This window comes from Podarcis filfolensis (assembly GCF_964270895.1).
Source record: "Podarcis filfolensis genome assembly, chromosome: 5".
Classification (NCBI taxonomy): domain Eukaryota; kingdom Metazoa; phylum Chordata; class Lepidosauria; order Squamata; family Lacertidae; genus Podarcis; species Podarcis filfolensis.
The window spans coordinates 69,968,841-69,975,169 of record NC_139608.1 but is presented as its reverse complement, the minus strand read 5'-3'; the positions used below and the strand labels follow the sequence as shown (position 1 = coordinate 69,975,169).

The 6,329-nt window shown below is 43.8% G+C and overlaps 1 long non-coding RNA gene across 2 annotated transcripts in view; it reads left to right on the top strand.

Moving 5' to 3' along the window:
* LOC310762825 overlaps positions 1–6,329 on the top strand; it is a 67,602-nt gene that overhangs the window by 840 nt on the left and 60,433 nt on the right. The gene's annotated exons all lie outside the window — the stretch shown is intronic.

The window sequence follows — 6,329 nt, the reverse complement described above, 5'->3', positions numbered from 1 at the left end:
CAGCGGTAATTTCCAACGGGACTCGCTCCCAACTCTGCGCGCAAACATGTTCCCGCTGTTTTCGCTCCCGGGTTTATGAACGGCAGTCGTTTCGATGGCTTTTATTGGGAGCATCTCCTTCTGGAGTTACCGTAACTGCTAACCGCGCTGTATCTGTGAGCTTGCCATGTGGAAAGATAGACAGCATGAATTCTGTATTGGGGATAGACAGATAGACAGCATGAATTCTGTATGCATGCGAATATATTTGCTGCTGTTGGATAACCTATTCTGAGTGTGCAACTCAAGAGGTGGCCCAGAGTTATGTGGGGACAGCTTGTGTCCCCTGATCGCTAGGACATGTGCTTGGCTCTTAATATGGCGGCTTTTGAGACTTAATGGTGCAACCTTATGTTTGTTTGCTCTGAAGTATCCCCGCCATGGGGTGAGCTCCCATTCGGTCCCTTCTCCTGCCAACCTAGCAGTTCGAAAGCACGTCAAAGTTGAAGTAGATAAATAGGTACCGCTCCGGAGGGAAGGTAAACGGCGTTTCCATGCGCTGCTCTGGTTCGCCAGAAGCAGCTTAGTCATGTTGGTCACATGACCCGGAAGCTGTACGCCGGCTCACTCGGCCAGTAAAGCGAGATGAGCGAGCAACCCCAGAGTCGGTCACGACTGGACCTAATGGTCAGGGGTTCCTTTACCTTTACCTTTAGGCAACCTGTGAACACAAGCTGGGGCTTTCTCTGAGGTAAAAGTATATAGGACTGCAGTTAAAAACCTCTGGCACCTTCACTTTAGGCACCAGGTAAAAACATTTCTTTTCTGTCAGGCCTTTGGACATTTAATTAATTTGTGGCCTCCTTCAGTGGATTGGGGTGTTAGTTCTGCCATTTTATAAAGATGAATGTGCTGTTTATAACTATGTTGGCTTAGTTTCAGTTTTTGGTTGGATTTAACCTATGTGCAATTTTTGTGTGTGCAAGTTGCTTTGAGATACTTTTCAGAAAAAAACCCCAAACCCAGTTAATAAGTACAATGAAGAAACTGGACGTTGCCCACCCACTTCCAAGTCTGTCTTCACATACTTAAGGACTAGAAACTTAAAAGAAGATCAAAATTCATGCTCCCTCTCCTGTTACAAGTTTCAGCCCTGGGGTTGCCATCTTTTTACCACCCTTGTTACTGTGCTTTTAATAACAGCTTGATACGCGGAACTTTAGCAGGTGACATTTTTCCTCATATAAGGAAAAATGATGAGTGATTGGGCAAGCTTGCTTGCTTTGTGTCATTTTCGTATGTCAGGCTACTCTTGAAAGCAGAGAGTCAGCAATTATATTCTGTATTTGAATGGTAGAATCATGGAGTAACTGGGAAGTTAATTGAAATGAATTAATTTTCCCAAGCCTCGATAGGAAGGTTTATGCTGCTGTGTTGTTTTCATTTTTAATTCTGTCCTTTTGTTTATTGTCGTTTTTGTTTTTTAATATATACCGTAGTTTTGTGTCGGCGAGATGCCTTGGAAATATTTACTGAGCGGTGATATATAAATTTATTTAATTAAATGAAATACAAGTAGAAAGCAATGGGAGCCAGGCTTACATGGCAGAAAACTAGGCTGTTGTAACTGGAGACATATACGAAGCTGAGACTGTCCCTCCCCATACACTGAATGACCTGTGCCATCTGCAGCAAGTAAAATACTGCACACAAACACTGTTTTCCACACTGCAACCCGTTTATTGAAGTAGCTCTACCTGTGAGCCATGCCCTGGACTCTATTTCCAAGTCCCAGGGCGAAACTCGTGTAACAGGTGGAAAATTTCCAACATTCAACCTTTCTCCTTGACATGCTAGCTTTCTGTGTGAAGAGAGCTTTTACATGCGGAAACACACCAGACACCTGAAGCCCTCCTTGCTTATAGTCTAAAGAAGTACATATTCCAGTCCAGAAATGACTCTACCATTTGCTTTTTCTGGATGCACAAGGGGCTGTGGTCCTATACCCACTTTTCTGAGAATAAGCCTTGTTTTAATTCATTGGGACTTGCTTCTGAACAGGCGTGTCTAGGATTGCTTTGTACATCAGTCACATATAATGAGATTGAATAGTGTCTTTGCTTCTTTAACTTATGAGCAGTGCTGATCTGTATAAATTTTGGCCACCCACATTTTACCACCCATCTTTTTATATAAGCAGATGACATTGCATTACTGGGAAACATGTTGCATAAGCGTCGTTGCATCCCTCATCCTCTTCAGGGAAGTTCTGTGATGCCATAATGTTAAAAGTAGGCAGATCAAAGGCGCAACACCGTATTTTATATGCTGGTGCTCTAGCTTTTATGTTGGGCTAGATAGAATCAGGACCCGGAGTTTAGTACATAGCCTAGGTGTGCACAGTTCTGCAAATCCTCTGAAATGGCTGGCTATAAGTAGTACTACGTTTGTGCCACTCCAACTTACCAATAAAACGTTGGTTTTCTGAATTTGTGATGAGATTCTTCCTCTCTGCTTCATCATTAAAATATATATCAAGTATTACTCAAGTCCTCTCTGAAGGATAATTGACTCTAGTGTTAACTGAGGGCGTGCTCTGCTTTGCAGAAGGGGAAGAGAAACGGAGGCTGTGTCAATATTAAAAATACAGATCACTGTATGCGATAATGTCAATCATTTTTATCAGTCCTTATGCTTGCTTAAAGGATGTGTTGTTTTCATTTAATTTAATTGGTCCCCACCCTCAGATCTTGTGATGAAAGGCAAGATATACACATTTTAGTTAAATAAGGCTGATCTTCTTGGTGAATTCAAAATTGGGAAAGGAGTACAACAAGGCTGTATATTGTCTCCCTGCTTATTTAACATATATGCAGAATTCATCATGCGAAAGGCTGGACTGGATGAATCCCAAGCCGGAATTAAGATTGCCGGAAGAAATATCAACAACCTCAGATATGCAGATAACACAACTTTGATGGCAGAAAGTGAGAAGGAATTAAAGAACCTCTTAATGAGGGTGAAAGAGGAGAGCGCAAAATATGGTCTGAAGCTCAACATCAAAAAAACAAAGATCATGGCCACTGGTCCCATCACCTCCTGGCAAATAGAAGGGGAAGAAATGGAGGCAGTGAGAGATTTTACTTTCTTGGGCTCCATGATCACTGCAGATGGTGACAGCAGCCACGAAATTAAAAGACGCCTGCTTCTTGGGAGGAAAGCAATGACAAAGCTAGACAGCATCTTAAAAAGCAGAGACATCACCTTGCCAACAAAGGTCCGTATAGTTAAAGCCATGGTTTTCCCAGTAGTGATGTATGGAAGTGAGAGCTGGACCATAAAGAAGGCTGATCACCGAAGAATTGATGCTTTTGAATTATGGTGTTGGAGGAGACTCTTGAGAGTCCCATGGACTGCAAGAAGATCAAACCTATTCATTCTTAAGGAAATCAGCCCTGAGTGCTCACTGGAAGGACAGATCCTGAATTTGAGGCTCCAATACTTTGGCCACCTCATGAGAAGAGAAGACTCCCTGGAAAAGACCCTGATGTTAGGAAAGATTGAGAACACAAGGAGAAGGGGACGACAGAGGACGAGACGGTTGGACAGTGTTCTCGAAGCTACCAACATGAGTTTGACCAAATTGCGGGAGGCAGTGGAATACAGGCGTGCCTGGCATGCTCTGGTCCATGGGGTCACGAAAAGTCGGACAGAACTAAACAACAACAACAACAAAGCTTCATTGAATTAGTGGGCTGAGAGTAGGTCTACACCATACATAAGCCACATTCCCCAAAGAATCTTGGGATCCATGGTTTGTTAAGGAACTGTAGTTGGGGGCCACGACAACTGTTCCCAGGATTCTTTGGGGCGGGGGGCAATGTGCTTTAAATATATAGTGTGCATCTGCCTACACTTCTAGATAAAGGAGCATCCATTCAGGTTGCCAGAGAAAATCTGTCAGATTATGGCCACTAGGAGGTGTAAGTGACTAAATTGATCTGCAAAACAGAAACCCCTTTTTTGAGTGGAAGCAAAACCATCAGAACCTGACAAGTCCAGGAAACCAGAATTCGCATCCTTAGCAACTGGTTGGGGGGGGAACGGGGGTAATGATTGAGCAACTCTTTGGCAGTTCAGTTGAGGGGGTTTGCAAATGCAACAAGGAATGGAAGCACATTTTTACTAAAATAAATTCCTCCTAGATGATGTTGGCATCCATCTGTCTTGGGAGATACCGTGGTACCTCGGGTTAAGTACTTAATTCGTTCCGGAGGTCCATTCTTAACTTGAAACTGTTCTTAACCTGAAGCACCACTTTAGCGAATGGGGCCTCCTGCTGCTGCCGCGTCGCCGGAGCCCGATTTCTGTTCTCATCCTGAAGCAAAGTTCTTAACCCGAGGTACTATTTCTGGGTTAGCGGAGTCTGTAACCTGAAGCGTATGTAACCTGAAGCGTATGTAACCTGAGGTACCAATGTAATGGAGTGCGCCTCCAGGGGTGAAATCAAACCACTGGAGAATCACAGTGCCTGAAGTGACCTCTCCAGGGCGCAAACCTGGCCAGTGTCCTGGATAACTTTAATATGCAGGTAGGCTAAAATTATAATAGTGCATTTGCTATATTTTGCATTTTCGCTCCTTCACAGCATTTGCCTGCCTATAGCTGAGCAGCATAAGACAAAAAGGCATGAAAGACGCAAGGCTGGTTCTATCCTTGGAAGTCCTTCATTGCAACTGGATTTATTATCCCAAGTCAGTGTGCCTAGGATTGCATCCAGGAACTCGTTTATTGTGCATAAAATTTGACACACACCTATATTTAAAGAACACTCCCCAAGATCCCCTTCAAACACTTGGCAAAGATGAGATCCTGTCATCCCCCCCCCCCTCCGCACAACAAATTTTAAAAGCCAATGAAATTTCAGCTCTGGACCCGAATCAACAGGGATGCTTGGCCAATATAAAAAAACTGAGCCCAAACAAAACAGCTGAACTAAAAGAGAGTTTTGTGAATAAAGGGGAAGTGTAAAGGAACAAACTAGCAGCAAGTGGAAAGTAACTTGGAATACAGAAGTCACTGTGGTCAAATGAGACCTTCTCCCCCTCCCTGCCCCCACCCGCTGGGCTCACTACAGGTGTTTTTCTTTCCAGGCTTTACAAATATTTTTGCATACCTGCTTGTTTTGACGTTATTTTCCCACTGCAGCCTGCAAACAGGCACCCTCAGTCAACAGCCAGTATGTTTCAGAGCTCTGTTTGTTTTCGTTCTATGGACTATTTAAAAGATAAGTATTTAGCCTTGAGAAGGAGGAAGGAGCTAAAAATGATTGGAGTCTCCCATATCTGAGTCACAGTAAAATGCGTTCAGAAGTTCCTGAATTGCCCAGTTGTTATATCGAGTACAACTCTCTCGTTCAACTGCTCCCCCAGTTATCAGCAACAGAACCTCAGCAGGAGAACATGCACACATGATCAATTCACATAAGAGCAAGAATGTATTGTTTGTGCATTAGGACAAAACAGTGAAAGCATTGCCTTCCCTTCAGCAAAATGTCCTAAACCAGTGTGGTGCTGTAGTTCAAGTGTTGGACAAGACGTGGGAGGCCAGGATTCAAATCCTTACTGTGTCGTGAAGTCTTTGGGTGACCTTGGGCCAGCCACTGCCTCTCAGCCTAACCCACCTCACAGGATTGTTGTGAAGATAAAATGGGGCAAGAGAGAGAGAACCATGTTTGCCATCTTGAGCTCTTTGGAGGGAAGAGGGATCTAAATGTAATCATAAATAAGATCTGTTTCCATTTTGACATTAGTTTCACTCTTGCATGAGGCTGTGATTTACATTTTTGGGGGGTTTTTTTGCAAGAATTACTGTCTGCTATTAAATTTAGAAACAGCTTTTCATGGTGTCCAACGGCAAAGCGCAACAATAGATAACCCACACACTAAGAGACAGAAACAACAGCAGCCTCAGAGATAGTAAAACAAGCAAACACATCTGTGTGAAAGTTATCTGCAGTTGAAAGCAAGTTCACTGTTCCCTAAAAAACGTGAGGCAGCTTGAAAGTGGTGCCTTCTGCTGGTTTTGTGGCCGTGGCCTCAGTTCCCTGCCCTCAGGCCAGGCTCCCGTATGGTGTTGGCAGCTGGGGAGGGTGATTTAGGGTAAGCTGAAAGCCATACTCCAAGCTGAGGAGCACAAACTGTGCTGAAGGGTGGAGAAACTGACTGGCTGGGTATGTAGTGCAAAATCAGGGGTGGGACCTGAGATGCATTTGGATGTACAGTGGTACCTCGGGTTAAGTACTTAATTTGTTCCGGAGGTCTCTTCTTAACCTGAAACTGTTCTTAACC